Source organism: Sinohyriopsis cumingii, chromosome 1 (assembly GCF_028554795.1).
Source record: "Sinohyriopsis cumingii isolate HCF-2022 chromosome 1, ASM2855479v2, whole genome shotgun sequence".
NCBI lineage: Eukaryota > Metazoa > Mollusca > Bivalvia > Unionida > Unionidae > Sinohyriopsis > Sinohyriopsis cumingii.
The window spans coordinates 101,521,471-101,539,315 of NC_142961.1; the positions used below are offsets into that span (position 1 = coordinate 101,521,471).

Consider the following 17,845-nt stretch of genomic DNA (forward strand, 5'->3'; position numbering starts at 1 on the left):
TGACAATCGTGTATTAAATCTATTTAAAACTCCTCATAACAATTAACAATTTGATTCAGTTTTAGGATTTTAAAGTGCCAAAGTTAATATCGGTTGTTTAAAAATATATGTGATGGTTTGACGAACTTCTTTTCTACTTAGATGTTCATACTTTGCCGCTCTGACAGCTATCTGCCAGTGCACTGTCTGCACTCGTATTTATAGAGTACTACTCACGTCAGATGATCTTAGTTAGCCAATCAATGTTTGTCCTTCTCAGGGTTAGCATTGGCGGTAACCGCGTTAACTGTTCAAACTGCTTGGCAAAATCCCTCCGCACACACAATTTAGACAGAAGTTGTCCTCTCAATGTCCGTCGTGTGCGTTTTTACTTTTAATCTTATTTATATATTCATGCCTATGATTAAATAAAACTGAACGAAACGGACAAGTGAATTTCGATGCGAGTACAACGTACTGATGATGCAGTGAGTCGTCATACAGTTTGAAATAGTCCCTATCAAATGCATGCTAGTGCGCACATTAAAGTAAAATAACAAATTCTACAAAATCAATAACTTACAATAATGAACAGTAACATTATTTCTAACTTATTGTTCAACAAAAGTCTGACAATATAAATGTGATTATTTGGCTGGGCACATTGATTCCAACACTATCCTGCATTTCCCCTGTTTCGGCAATAAAACTCCACCGGATGGTTGAAATCTCTAATTTATGGTCAAGCATCCTATTTCTGGCTTTGATATTCCAAAATCAAGGAAGGTAAGATAATTCATTTCATAAACCATTTATGTGAAATTCTAGCACTACACACGCATGGTCCACCATGAAAATGAATATGGCACAATAACTGCTATTATGCGAACTTCAACTTAATGTTGATATCCCAGGGCATGTAGAACTGTTGATGTCTTTAAATGAATTTCTTGACGACTTCATTAATACTCATGACAATAGCGTGACACAGTACGAGGACCAGAGCAAGGTTTTATACCCACATTTAGTAGAAAACATAGAGTACACATTTATAAGAGATGCAGATGGCTATCTAAACAATGGTCGGTGGGTGGCATGCGTTGGGGAACGGAAGAAGCATTCACACGTGGTAAATGTTTCCAGTGACATATACAAACATCATCTCATATCTCAACGTTTAATCATCAAATAATCTTCAAACATTAATTGGACAATGTTCATGCAAAACTGCATTCACAATACTATTAAGGTATTACAAAGTAGTGAACTGGCTCATGTTTTTCCGACTTTGTTTCATGTTGTTCTTTTTCATACATTATTATTATTAGTATTACTATTGGAGAAGGAATGTAGTTTTTAATAGCGCCTAATATTATGATGTGCTGAGTTAGGCATTACACCCTCCCCACCTTAACTGGTGAAACTCCGGGTCACATACTATATTTACTGTTGATGTCTGTGGGCTAATTCTCGAGTCGATGGCTGACTCCGGCCTTCAGGGTTAATTTAATTAAGAAGTCAGTAGTTATATCTTTCCTTTCAGCTGCTGCTTTATACATTTCCAACATTTCCCCTATTTTTCAGTCTTCTATAGATAAATTCCCAATAGCAATGGATTTTAAAGTCTCATAATTATAATAACTTGCCTTCCTGTAAATCAGTTGTTCCTCTGTCATTATTGGGACCGCCGTACCAGGGACGGCCAACATATTAAATTTGTCCAGTAAGACGCATCTATATAGAGAAGTTTGTAATTGCTTGTAAATGGAATTCTCCAAAGCATAGAGGCGTACACCAACTGGAGTAACTTCTGATCTGGATTCATTCTCCTCCAATCCTTGGGTGGCTAAGGCGACGTAATTGATCCAGTTGGTATCTGGATGACTGTATCCTCGTGCCGCTCCCGTCTGGCTGGTGGTAATAAGGGCATACAACCCCATTCCTGTAGGTTGGCTGCCACTGTTTTGTATGCCGATACTGGCGGAGATGATGCCGTATAGGGTTTGCCTAGCCTGACTGGTTTATCCCTCTTGATAAACATATCTAAGTTGTTGTCACGCAGAGGTGTACAGCTTCTTGGTTCAGGTGACTGGTGAGCTGGTGTTGCTGAAATCGCAGGTACGGCCGCAACTAACAGGACCTGACTTTTTTGCGGCTGGTTGATTAGCGGACGAAGAATCTTCAATTGGTTTTGTGGCCTGTGCCTTCTTTGCTGACTTTGCACATATTTCAGATGATTCTCGTCTCTTACAACCTAGTCCGAAGGTTGGTGGCATGAATCTTGATATGGTTACTTAAACTCCCCTTGGAGACCCCAACGACACTGATGAGTTCATGCGTTATATCTTCTGACATTTCTTGAATTCCGCCTACCTCTGGGAATAAATGACAACTGCCCGAAGTGACCGCCTTCATTTTTCCCACCAGGCTACATGCATCCCTTTTTCCTGGCATCGGATGACAACCTTATACCAAACTTGAATGATTTTGTCAAAGACCTCCACCACTGCATTTGAAGCATCTCTCTTGACATGATGAATAGTATGTTCCCTTTTAATTTTGGGCCTCGATGGTGAGTAGGGAGGCGCCATCATGCCATCGATATCATCTTGATAATCTGTTACAAACGCATTCTCAACTGAACTATGTCCTGATACAATATATGCATTATGTTTGTGTTCCTTACGAATAGTTAAGGAAGAGGTTCCAAGGGGTCGCCTAGCTCCAGTGCTGTAGAGAACTTCCCATCGTCTCTGCCAGTCAGTCCTGAAGAGGGAGGTATTTTAGCACGTTCCCACCCAAATTAATAGCCTTACTCTAGCTTGAACAGCTACACTGCTTTCCATGGGGGAAGCACCAACAATCTGGTTGTAGTCGCTCGGGTGAAGTCCGAAGATACATCATCTGCAACTTTAGTATGTAACTACATGTAACTGCATGACATGCTGCTTCAAGTCCACCATCCTGCGAAGCACCTTTTTCATCATCTGTGAACCAGACGCAGACAACGAGTAGGCTTGAATGGGGAAGTGGGGCAGCAGCGAGATGAGTCTTCAATTCCCACCTCCGTTCGAATTCCGCTGGACACAACCAACATTTTGCAACTGCTTTAGAGAACATTCTGAAATTTTCAAACCATTTTATTAACTGACAAGGTCCAGCAACATGCTAGCAATAACAGTTCAATGCTCTGCATTCTCAGATCTCTATCATCATATGGAGAAAGAAGACCGCAATATATGTAAGATAACAAGAAACACATGTTTGTTTTTCTCTGGTAACAGAACTTGTGTCTATCTGCCGCGAAACATTATTGCTATTAAAACGCTGTTGCTTCCCCCCACACACAAACACACAGTTTCTAATTTGAATAGCAGAACGCTTAACACTGTACGTTTTCCATGCGAAAAGTTATCATGTTCTTTTCTGCATCAGCTCGGTTGTATTGCGGCCCAGCGTATTCCATCGGTAGGACCTCATTACAACATTAACTCACGTAATTTGACACTTCACCACGCAGGTTCCTGTTGTTGTACTTATTTACAACCAGGGAGGACAGGGATCCAATGATTTGGAGCACAGGTTGGCCAAACCTAGCCCAAACCGAACAATCATTGGTAGCTACCTTCCAGCATTGACTCATCAGAGTCAAACTATTTAAATATCCCCCTGCCAGCACGAAGCCGTCCACTATCATGTAATCGTCTCCTACCCTGGTAATTTCTTTAGCAGCCTTCTCAATATGCCACTCTCGTCTCTTCATAACCGTCGAGAAAACTGAAATAATTTTATCACGCACACGGTTTATGTTACTCAATTTGTGATATGTCTACTTCTGTGGGTAGAACAAAACCGGTATCTTCTTTCTTCTATAATGCAACGTAATAAGATTTTGCTGTTTCTTCGATTTGTTAACTAAATAAGTTAGGTCATCAAGCGTCTTTGAGATCAGATAAGGTCCTTTCCATTTTGTAATGAACTTATGATAGATTCCTACTTTTCTTATTGGATTGTGCAACCAAACTGCCTGTACAACTTCAAATAATCTCTTATTTGCCTTTAGATCATAGTATTTCTTCTGATATTGGGTACCGACTTTAAGATGGGTACGGGCGATGTTGTGTGATTCCTTCAACCTCGACTGAAGATTTTTTACATAATCTGCACTTCCAATTTCAGTTGTGTCCAGGTTGTTGAACTCCGTCGGAGTGTCTATTACTGCCTTCTTAGGTAATGTAATTTTTCTTCCCCATGTCATCATGTTTGGTGTACATCCAGTGCTGGCATTAACGGATGACATATAGGCTATCATTAATTGTTGGAGATACTCATCCCAACTGTGTAGTTTCTTTTCACAATACATTGTAAGCATAGATGTGAAGGTCCGATTGAATCTTTCAACAGTTCCATTTGCTTGAAGATGCATGTTGGTTGTCCTCGTCCTCATGATGTGAAGAAGAACACACATTTCTTGAAAAATCTTTGACTGGAAGTTAGTACCCTGGTCAGAGTGTACTTGAAGTGGGGTGCCAAATCTACTAACAAAGAAGTCAACAGAGGCTTTTGCAATAGGTTGAGCTTCCTGATCAAGCAATGGATAAGCTTCTGTCTATTTTGTAAACAGGTCACACATGACAAGGATATATCGGTATCATTTTTAATCTTAGGTAATGGACCCAAAAGATCCATTGCTACTCGCTCCATTGGCTCGCCATCCAAATATTGGCCTAGTGGTGCTCTGTGCGATATCTTCGGTATTTTCCTTGTTACACAGCTATCACAGGTTGTGCAGTAGCTTTCTATCTCCCTTCTCATATTTGGCCAGTAAAAGCTATGTGTAATTTTCTCAAGTGTCTTATCTGCACCCAGATGGCCAGCCGATTGAACGTCGTGAAACTACTTGATTACATCTGCCCTCATTTTTGTCTGGACAACCAGCTGGTAATGGGTGGTCTTGCCATCTTCACTTATCCATTTTCGGTACAACATGCCTTCCTTCAGGTCTAACCTGTCCCAAATGCGCTATAACGTCTTCAGCTCTGCTGGACTGTCTGAGATATTTAACCACTTAGGTCTGCCAGAATCTTATTCAGCTGGTACCATGATAGGGGCAATATTGGTATCCTGCAACTGGTCTTGACGTATTTCTTCGCTGGACCATGCCACCATAACACATTGAGTAGGCTTTGGACCAGGTTCCTTATGTGCCTTTCAAGCTCGAGTTATGACCCTCAGGAAGTCTAAATCGTTCTCTTGTACAGGGAAAGAATTCACATCCACACTTTTGTTCTGATTTTGTTCGGAGATACCTGAGCAATGTCGGAGGGAGCAACGGATATCTGAGACAGTGTTGGTGACTCAGTTTTGTAATTTGAGAGTTCAAAAACATCATCACAGATTTCGTCAGATTCTTGTTGCCGCCGGCAAACAGCGTAAGTATTTCGGGACAATACATCAGCATTAGAGTGTTTCTTACCAGCTCTATGAGTGACGTGAATATTGTAAGTGCCCAGTTATTGCAGCCATCTTGCAACATGCCCTGTTGGACATTTCAGATTTTGTATCCAACTGACTGCAGAATTATTAGTGCGTATGATGACCTCTTGCCCACAGAGATAATGATGACACTTCCTAAGTGCAGAGAGTACAGCAAGCAACTCCTTTCTTATCACACAGTATGAAACTTCATGCTTATTCAAGACTTTGCTCCTGTAAGCAATCGCCCTCTCATGTCCATCTTGCTCTTGGGGAAAGTACAGCTCCAACTGCATATTTACTAGCATCAGTGTCTAAAATAAAGCGAAGCCCAGGTTGTAGAAAAGCAATGATTGGAGTAGTGGTTAGGGTTAGTTTCAAAGCATCAAATGATGCCTGGCACTCCTCCTTCCAAGCAAACTTGACACTTTTTCACACAACTTATTAAAAGCTCTAGCAGTATCAGCAAAGTTCTTCACAAACCGTCTGTAATTAGATCATAAACCTAAGAAGCTGCGAACTTGCTTAGGAGTCTTTGGTTGCGGACACTCTTGAACAGACGAAAATTTATCTGGGTCAGTATGCACGCCATCTTCCGAAACGATATGGCCTAAATAAATTGCACTGCGTTTGTTCCCACTGTGCTAAAGATTTGTGCTAGAAACGAAATTGGCAGTGAATATTATTTCATGAGTGATCATTTCCATTTGCATACAATGATTGCGTATTTTGTCAAATGCGCATGTTTAATACAATTAGTAGTGTCACATTTTTTAATTTTATTTTCTATTGTGCAATTCATACTGATATATATATATATATATATATATATATATATATATATATATATCTGATATTTAAAAACTTCTTTTAATTGTTTTTTCAATGAAAAAATTATGAAGCAAACAGATATCATTTCCGTTGCTGATTTTATTTCCATTGCCTTTGTTTTCCATTTTTTCATTGGGTATTTTAGGCAGAATGCTCTATAATCCATTGATCATGTTCTAGAATAACTAGATCATTCATCAAAGTTATTTTACAAATGATGAACTGTATACTGTTTTAATTGTGGGAACTTCTCATTCTTTAGCTATGTTAAGCTACTGGCCTTTGAAGTGTTCCCCCCCCCCCGCCACAGCCATCCAAATATTTGAAAGGCTTTTATGTATTTCTGTGTCCCCCATAGTGTATGTGTCTGTTTTTATGTGAAACAAAAAATCAAAAAGAATTTTTGGAAGAAAAATGTATTATTTTGGTTCAGGGGATGCTCTTTGATATTTTCATTTTGTTATTTTATGGTGGGTCATAATCACAATGTCACTGTAGCTGGTCACTTTGTTTTCCTTCCCAATATGTTTTTTTATGATATATACTTCCCTCCTCAGAGACTGTCTTGCACTTGGTTTCTATATCATGGTCCATACATTTTAATGATCTTGGCCAAGGATCAGTCTAATGTCCTGTGTGTTTTATATGTATATGATATACTGTTTTAAACATTATATATTGTGTTTGTGTTAGGACTGGCCAATTTATATATTTTAATTTTTTATTTTACTTTTTATTTATTCACTTTTTATTTACATACAAGAAAAGAATTAAAATTTAAGGTATAATAGATGTGTAAAATGATGGGTTGTGATGGTTATCCAGTCTCGGTCAAGGAATTATTTTTTAATAGTGACAAGACTGGAGCTTTTGTATATAGTATAATTAATATATATATATATATATATATATATATATATATATATATATATATATATATATATATATATATATATATATATATATATATATATATATATATATATATATATATATATATGCATATATGTATATATGTATATATATAGACACACACAAACACACACGCACAGAGATCTTTTCTTTATTCCCCAGTCTTTCCCCCATAGTAATTGTATAATGTGATGGGGGTTAGAAATCACTCAGCACTGTATAATTGTTAACATAACATAACTACATACTAAACACTTAGCCAAGATAGATACATTAGCAATAACATAACTGCATATCAAACACTTAGCAAATGCAGATTCATTAGTGACGATAGCAGTTATCTTCTTATCCAGTGGCTTAGTCACCTACTGGATGTAGTATATAATACTAGAGGGAGATAACTAGGATACTGAAAGACTCTGTAGTTCCATGTCTGTGTGTACTTATGGCATGCTTCATTGTCCGTGTGTGCTTATGACAGGGTTCAGTGTGTGTGCTAATGACATGGTTCAGTGTCTGTGTGCGCTTGTGGCATGGTTGTGTGTGTGTGCTTATGACATGGTTCAATGGCTGTGTGTGCTAATGACATGGTTCAATGTGTGTGCTTATGGAATGGTTCAGTATCTATGTGTGCTTGTGGCATGGTTGTGTGTGTGTGCTTGTGGCATGGTTCAGTGTCTGCTTATGGCATGGTTCAGTGTCTATATGTGCTTGTGGCATGGTTCAATTTCTGTGCTTATGGCAGGGTTCAGTGCTGTGTGTGCTTGTAACATAGTTCAGTGTATGTGTCTGCTTTTGGCATGGTTCAGTGTCTGTGCTTGTGGCATGGTTCAGTGTCTGTTTGTGCTTGTGGCCTGGTTCAGTGACTGTGCTTTTGGCATGGTTCTTTTGTCTGTGCTTGTGGCATAGTTCAGTGTTTGTGCTTATGGCATGGTTCAATATATGTGTGCTTATCACATGGTTCACTGTTAGTTTGTGCTTATGGCATGGTTCAGTGTATGTGTGTGCATATGTCATGGTTCAACTGTCACTGCATGCTTATGGCATGGTTCTGTGTGTGCTTATGGCATGGTTCAACTGTCTGTGCTTATGGCATGGTTCACTGTCTGTGTGCTTGTGACATGGTTCACCGTATGTGTGTGCTTGTGGCATTGCTTCCATATCTGTGTGACTTATGACATGGTTCTATATCTGTCGTGTGTCTATCTTTAGAGGAACACATTGTCAGCATGATCAAGCAAACATTACTCTTGGTTGACAGATGAAATTAAGTATGCATATATTTGTCAGGGTTCTCCGAGATGCTCAAATCTGCATAAAAGTGCACATACTGTTCATTTTGTGACATGTAAAAATGTTGAAAGCTGCATCCATGGTACATAACTTCTTTTGTTGGTGCAATTCTGTTTTATTTGATCCACTTCTCACAAAGTTATAAAACGCTTTGGTGGCCTAGTGGTTAGAGCATCCGCCTCGGAAGTGGGAGGTCATGGGTTCGAACACTGACTGAGTCATACCAAAGACTTACAAAAATGGTACTAACAGCTGCCTTGCTAGGTGTTCAGCATTAAGAGGTTAGTGTTAGGACTGATCAGCCTGGTGTCAGAATAATGTGACTGGGTGGGACATCATGCTACATGTCTGCGGCATGATGCCCCCATGCTAGACATCACTATTAACTGCCATGCTTTAGACATCGTAGTGATATGACTGAAAAATTGTTAAAGCTACATTAAAAATCCTAATCACACACACACACACACACACACACACACACACACACACACACACAAAGCTATCATCATCCATATATGTGTTGTGTGTCGTGTGGTTTGAATAAGTCAAATATACCCTATCTTTAGCACCTATTAAAATAGGGAAAATTAATTTTGCCCAACTACACAATACCAAGTTCTGAAAGATTAATGGATGAATTACCAAATATATAAAATATAACAAAAGCTATTGGCTAATTTTTTTTTTACAATTTTCCTCTGAAGCCCAGGAAGTGAAAATTACCAAGTGGAGCAAGCACTTTTTTAAAAGGTGCACATCTGGAGTAAGGCCAAGCTGTATACTCTATAACCCATATTACAGCCGTCAACCATACACCAAAATAAAGGGAATTATAGGTTCTTTAAATAATACCGAATATACACATCTTTTTAAAATAGTCAATATAACCAGTAAAGACACCTGGGGAAATTCTTTTTCTGTAAAATTCTAACCCTGTGCAAAATATGCAGCTGTAGAGTGCCACCTATCTTGCTCAATAAATATTTCTTTTAGATTTATGTGTCATCTCCCTTTACAATGCATGGTGAAAACTGCACATATCATGGTTAAAACACTTCTTTTAGAGTCATGTGTTATCTCCCTTTACAATGCATGATGAAAACTGTACATATCATGGTTAAAACATACTTATTTTAAAGTCATGTGTTATCTCCCTTTACAGTGTATGGTGAAAGATATGCACATATGGTTAAAACATGCTTCTTTTAGAGTCATGTTTCATCACTCGTGAAACTCTGTATACTATTACATGGTGTTTTCATCAAAAGAGTGTATAGCGAATGGCTATGTGAGATGATGTTACAAGAGTGAACATAAAATGGCTAAGTTAAATGACGTCACAAGAGTGTACAGCCAATAGCTGCATGAGATGATGTCACAAGAGTGTACAGCCAATGGCTAATTTAAATGACATCACACGAGTGTACAGCCATTGGCTATGTGAGATGACATGACAAGAGTGTACAACCAATAGCTAAGTTAAAGGACATCACAAGAGTGTATAGCCATTGCCTGTGAGATGATGTCACAAGAATGCACATCTAATGGCTATGTGAGACAATGTCACAAGAGTGTACAGCCAGTGGTTATGTGAGATGACATCACATTGTGTACAGCCAATGGCTATGTGAGATGACATCACAAGAGTGTACAATCAATGGCTGTAAGATGATGTCACAAGAATGCACATTCAATGGCTATGTGAGATGATGTCACAAGAGTCCACATCCAGTGGTTATGTGAGATGACATAACATTGTGTGGAGCCAATGGCTATGTGAGATGACATCACAAGAGTGTACAGCCAATGGTTATGTGAGATGACATCACAAGAGTGTACAGCCAGTGGCTGTGTGAGATGTCATCACAGGAATGCACAACCAATGCACATAAGTGAGATGACATCATAGTGTGCAGACAGAGACATATTTTGTTTAAAGTTGGAACTCCATTACATAATAAGAAACACTAGCTTGCTAGAGCTATTTTACCAGCTGTAAACATCAATAAAACAATTAATTCAACAATGAGTCATACAGTACTTATGATCATAAGTTGTTTGTTTTTTTTAAACAAATGTTAATATGTTATTTTTAAAAAAAAAAACATGTTACAATATACATATATAATGGCTGGCCCATAAAACCTAAGCTATTCCTCTCCCCCAATTTATATTTTCTGATTAAAAATTTAGTATAGAGAGGTCAATTTACATTAATATAATATACTTGTATATTTTACATGAAGTGTTATAGTATTATTGTTAAAATATTGGCTTTCCAATAACATCCTTATAATATCATTATGATACCATTTACATGCATGCTGATTTATATGCATACCTTGTATAGTGTTATGTATATTTAATTTGCACTGTTTGTTAGCTTTTTACTTATTGTATGCTATGGATAATTGCATTGTGGACTTGACCCTATCCAAAATCAAGTTTGTATTTTACCTGACCTGAATCATTGGTGTTGTTTTGCAAACAGCTTGTGCATCTCAATCTGAGTCTAGAACATTGGATATTCCCCAGGAAATGCTGGGTCTACTAGTTTCTCTACTGCATTTTATATTATAATTTTTGTAACATACCTTCTAATTATAATTAAGATAGTGTTAACTTTATTTGGATTGTTTGTTAGATTTCTTTATTCATTATATGCTATGGATAACTGTATTTTGGACTTTACCTTGCCCATCAAGTTCATTTTGTACATGATCTAAATCATTGATTTTCATTTTGTAAACAACATGTTTATCTCAGCCGGAAACCAAAATATTGGAATACCACTGAATTTTATTTAAACCTTTAGTCATTATTACTCATATTGGAAATTTTAGGATTAATTGGAATTTATTTCACAATACTGTAAGTTCTTTCAACATTTTTTCAATTTGTATTATATGGGAATACATTATTTGTTGAAGTTTACAAAGCTTGTTGCTTCTCACTCTTTTATATTACTTATTTTAAGACCATAGAGTCATAATAATAGTAATGTCCTTTAGTCTACCATAACACCTCATATAATACAGTAATGCCCTACCATAACACCTCATATAATACAGTAATGCCCTTTAGTGTACCATAACACTGCATATAATACAGTAATGCCCTTTGGTGTACCATAACACCTCATAATATACAGTAATGCCATTTAATCTACCATAACACCTTATATAGTACAGTAATGCCCTTTAGTCTACCATAACAAATCATATAATACAGTAATGCCTTTTAGTGTACCATAATGCCTCATATAATACAGTAATGCCCTTTAGTCTACCATAACACCTCATAATATACAGTAATGCCCTACCATAACACCTCATATAATACAGTAATGCCCTTTAGTGTACCATAACACTGCATATAATACAGTAATGCCCTTTAGTGTACCATTAACACCTCATATAATACAGTAATGCCCTTTGGTGTACCATAACACCTCATAATATACAGCAATGCCATTTAATCTACCATAACACCTCATATAATACAGTAATGCCTTTTAGTGTACCATAACACCTCATATAATACAGTAATGCCCTTTAGTCCACCATAACACCTCGTATAATACAGAAATGCCTTTTAGTGTACCATAATAACTCATATAATACAGTAATGCCCTTTAGTCTACCATGACACCTCATATAATACAGAAATGCCTTTTAGTGTACCATAACACCTCATATAATACAGAAATGCCATTTAGTGTACCATAATACCTCATATAATTATATTACTTATTTTAAGACCATATAGTCATAATGATAGTAATGTTCTTTAGTCTACCATAACACCTCATATAAGTATATATGATGACAACAGTAAATAACTCCACAGACTGATTTTAAGGTAGGAATATATAATTGCCCAAACAGTGCCTTATATGCAGACTGTCATTTGACCTATCCGACAATGAAATGTCCAGGATTTGGGTCACTTCATAATCAGATTCATAACATTTTCATTTCCAAAAATGCCATACTGGTAAAGAAAGCCATTCCTAAATTCAAGTAAACATCATGAGAAAAAAATCTGGTAGATGATAGAATTCCCCAGGGAAAAACCAAGGTCCTGAACTCAAATCCAAGCAACAAATGTTAACCAAGGTCCTGAACTCAAATCCAAGCAACAAATGTTATTTACATATGATCAGTAGTTTAAGGTATAGTCTACATTCATGGACAAAAGTTAGTTATGTAATATGTTGTTTATCAATGACCATTACATTTTAAAATCATAGACGAAAGTTAAACACACATTGTAGATCTATACAATAATTATCTTATTGAAAGTCATTGAGACTGTTATGAACAAGTGTAGTTGGTACAAATGTCCATAATGACAATTAACTAAACTTATTAACTTTCACTGATAACCATGGACACACCCTTTGAAGTGGTGTAATAACTTAAGTTGTCCCAATAGCCAATTAATACACTTAAAGTATTACGGCACTAATTGAACCAATCAGCATGTTCCAAATACAAATGAACTACACTTAAAGTATCACTGCACTAATTGAACCAATCAGCATCTCACAAATACCAATGAACTACACTTAAAGTTTCACTGCACTAATTGAGTCTGTTAGTTTGTCCCAAATGCCATCCAACTTCACCTGTATTATCACTGAACCGACTGAACCAATCAACTTCTTTGTATCAAACTGCAGTCATTAATGATTAAAACTTTTTCAATTTTTTTTCTCCTGAGCAACTGTACCTAGCATCAGATGTGAGGTTTGTAAAGGATATTCATTAGTGTACTAGAAACAAACTTTATTTTTCAGGCTTGCCAGTCAGCTGTGGTGTAGTAGTCTTTCAGTCAATTATGGTGTAGAAGTCTCTCTGAAGGTTAGTACATAAACCTTGAAGTCTTTGTCTGTGGTGAGGTGGAGGATGGCTTGTCAGTTTGACTGGAAGTCCAGAAAATGGAACATAAGGTATACTGATTTTTATATATTTTGATCTCAAAGGTTAAAGAATAATAAAGACATGTATTTGACCATATGTCATTTTAGTCATAGTTATTTATATATATATATATATATATATATATATATATATATATATATATATATATATATATATATATATATATATAGATAGATAGATAGATAGATAGATAGATAGATAGATAGATACCTGGAAGTATAATATTAACAGTTGAATATCATCCACATTAGCAACATATAGCATATTTATTAAAATATTTTGGCAGTTTTACAAGCACTTTAAAATATATTTGGAAGTTGTACTTGATGTGGCTGCAGGATCCATCCAGAAGCCATATAGGAATGTAAAGTATGGTATGAAACAGTATGATATCCATGCATAGACTCCATATTGTGACAAGTTTGACAAGAGACAGTATGACTGCAGGAGATCCCTCCAGAAACCAGATATTATTGTAAGTTTGGTAAGAGACAGTATATTTGCAGGAGATCCATCCACAGACTGGGTGAGACAGCATGGTTACAGTAGGTCCATCCAGAGACTGGTTATTGTGATAAGTCTGGCTGAGACAGCATAGTTGCAGTGGGTCCCTCCACAGACTGGTTATTGTGATAAGTCTGGGTGAGACAGCATGGTTGTAGTAGGTCCATCCACAGACTGGTTATTGTGATAAGTTTGGTAGGAGACAGTATGGCTGCAGTAGGTCCATCCACAGACTGGTTATTGTGATAAGTCAGGGTGAGACAGTATAGTTGCAGCAGGTTCATCCAGAGACTGGTTATGGTAATAAGTTAGGCAGGAGACAGTATAGTTGCAGTAGGTCCATCCTGAGACTGGTTATTGTGATAAGATGGATGGAAACAGTTTTTTCTGTTGGTTCTCTTTCTTTCTGTCCTTATGAAGGGTAAAATGTAATTGTTTTCTACCTTAAAACAGTATAATAATACTTTAGGTTCGTATGGAGTGTGGTATATATATTTTCGGACCTATGATACTGGTATATATATATATATATATATATATATATAACACTGTTACAAGTGTTTGTGACTATGTATTTTTTGCTGTTTTATGACCTTGGTATATTTATATTACACTATTCCAAGTTTGCCTTAGAATAGAATTTGCATGGCCATTATTCTATATATTGCTGTTACAGTGTGCATTTCTCTGAAATTTGTTTAGAACATTTAGCTAATTTTTGCATTGTTTGAATTTGTCTCCAACATGTAGCTAGTCTTAAATTGTTTGAATTTGTCTCCAGCATGTAGCTAGCTTTTGGATTGTTTCAATTCGTCAGTTTGTTTCATTTTTTGTGGTTTGGATTGCTTGAATTTGTTTGTTTGTTGTGACTAGGTTTGGATTGTTTGAATTTGTCTGGAACATTTAGCTAGGTTTGCACTGTTTGAATTTGTCTGGAACATGTAGCTAGCTTTGGATTGTTTGAATTTGTCTGGAATATGTAGCTAGATTTGGATTGTTTTAATTTGACTCCAATATGTTGCTAGGTTTGGATTGTTTGACTTGTCCAGAACATTTGAATTTGCCTAGAACATTTAGTTAGTTTTTGAGTTTTTGAATTTGTCTGAAACATGCAGCTAGTTTTGGATTTTTTCTTTGTAACTTGTTGTGTATTGCCTCAGATATTTGTGTTGTCTGCACTGTCATGGTATTCAGAGAGTTTGATATAAGGAATGAAGTCAGACATCTGTGTTATCTGCACTGTCACAGTATTCACAGAGTTTGATATAAGGATGGAAAGTCAGACAGCTATGTTGTCTGCACTTTCACAGTATTCAGAGTGCAATCCTTTTTCTACATGCAAAATACTTGTAATGCAACCTGTTATACATCTTATATAGAGCTTTGTAATATCTCTATCTGTCATCATTACCCCGTGTAAAGAACTTAACTGGTATACTTAAATATGTCATCCTTATTCCACAAATAGAACTTGTATACTTGAACCTGTCGTCCTTATCTACATATAAAACTTGTATACTTGAATATGTCAGCCTTATTCCATATATAGAACTTGTATACTTGAATCTCTCATCCTTATTCCACATATAGAACTTGTATACTTGAATATGTCACCCTTATTCCACATATAGCTTTTGTATACTTGATTATGTCACCCTTATCCCACATGAATAACTTATATACTTGACTCTGTCACCCTTATTCCACATGATGAACTTGAATATGTCAGCCTTATTATCCTTATTCATCATCCTTATTTCATGCTTTTTCCACATAAAAATCTTGTATACTTTATTCAGTCATATTTTCAGTAATATTTGTAATCAGTCATCCACATCCTACATACAGAATATTTGTAATCAGTCATTGATATCACACATACAGAACATTTGTAATCAGTCATCCATATGCTACATACAGAACATTTGTAATCAGTCATCTGTAAACTACATACAGAACATTTGTAATCAGTCATCTGTAAACTACATACAGAACATTTGTAATCAGTCATCCATATGCTGCATACAGAACATTTGTAAGGGATAAATATTTTTTCCACTAATTCTTAGTGTTATGCCTTGAGCACACAAATAAATATGGGCGTTAAATCTCTCTCTCTCTCTCTCTCTCTCTCTCTCTCTCTCTCTCTCTCTCTCTCTATATATATATATATATATATATATATATATATATATATATATATATATATATATATATATATATATATATATATCTATGGTAACAGGTTGGCTTAATACATATATCTTCAGAAGCCATGGTAACATAATGGGCTTAATATATATCTCTTCAGTAGCCTGGTAATATATGGGCTTAATGGATATTTTTTCAATAACCTGGTAACACATGATCTTAACAGATATCTCTTCAGTAGCCTCGTAACACATTGGCTGATAGATATTTCTTCAGTAGCCATGGTAACATATTATTAAAGAATCTGTAAGCATTGTCTTATTTGCTTTCGGAATAGAATTATCACAATGATTGTATATATATTTTATTAACTTTATATAACATTGTACTTTTTTTTATAAAATTTGCAGCACATTGTAGATTGGACACCATATGAAAATCACCATTTAACTCTCTCCATCTCTGCTTTGGTTCATACTAGACAAATGTTGGCACTGGTTGCAAAAAGATATCTTGCAGTAAATCTGGTATTCGTCTTAGGTCTTTCTACTTGTTCCAATGAACGTTTTGACACTGAAGGCAGTAAATCTGGTAAATGTCTTAGGTATTTCTAATTGTTTCAATGAACTCTTTGACATGGAAGACAGACAAAAAACCTTGCTAGAATCTGATAAATACCTATTTCTTTATATTATTCCAATGAACTCTTTTGTTTGAACGGCAGTAAATCTGGTAAATGTCTTAGGTCTTTATAATTGTTCCAATGCACTCTTTGGCATGGACGGCAGTAAATCTGTTATTTGTGTTTGGTCTTTCTAATTGTTCCTGTGAGCTCTTTGGCATGGAAGGCAGTAAATTTGTTATTTGTCTTTGGTCTTTCTAATTGTTTGTATGAACTCTTTGGCATGGAAGGCTGTAAATCTGGTAAATGTCTATGGTTTTTCTTATTGTTCCAATGAACTCTTTGGCATTGAAGGCAGTAAATCTGGTAAATGTCATAGGTCTTTCTAATTGTTCCTATGAACTCTTTGGCATGGAAGGCAATACATCTGTTATTTGTCTTTGGTCTTTCTAATTATTTCTGTGAACTCTTTGGCTTGGACGGCAGTAAATCTGTTATTTGTCTTAAATTCGTCTTTCCAATTGTTCCTGTGAACTCTTTGGCATGCAAGGCACTAAATCTGGTATTTGTCTTAGGTCTCTCAAATTGTTTATATGAACTCCTTGACATGAAAGGCAATAAACCTGGTAAATGTCTTAGGTCTTTCTAATTGTTCCTATGAACTCTTTGGCATGGAAGGCAGTAAACCTGGTATTTGTCTTTGGTCTTTCTAATTGTTCCAATGAACTCTTTTGCATGGATGGCAGTAAATCTGGTATTTGTCTTAGGTCTTTCTAATTGTTCCAATGAACTCTGTGGCATGGACGGCAGTAAATCTGTTATTTGTCTTTTTCCTTCTAATTGTTCCTGTGAACTCTTTGGCATGGAAAGCAGGAAATCTATTTGTCTTTTTCTTTCTAATTGTTCCTGTGAACTCTTTGGCATGGAAGGCAGTAAATCTGTTAAATGTATTAGGTCTTTCTAATTGTTCCTGTGAACTGTTTGTCATGGACGGCAGTAAATATGTTATTTGTATTTGGTCTTTCTAATTGTTCCTGTGAACTCTTTGGCATGGAAGGCAGTAAATCTGTTAAATGTCTTAGGTCTTTCTAATTGTTCCTGTGAACTGTTTGTCATGGACGGCAGTAAA

The 17,845-nt window shown here is 36.2% G+C and overlaps 1 long non-coding RNA gene across 1 annotated transcript in view; it reads left to right on the top strand.

Moving 5' to 3' along the window:
• Positions 1-13,361: 13,361 nt before the first annotated feature.
• Positions 13,362-17,845, top strand: part of LOC149807447 (uncharacterized) — a 34,101-nt gene continuing 29,617 nt past the window's right edge. Inside the window, exon 1 of the long non-coding RNA XR_016415480.1 lies at positions 13,362-13,447. This is a non-coding gene — a long non-coding RNA (uncharacterized LOC149807447). The remainder of the gene's footprint in view (positions 13,448-17,845) is intronic.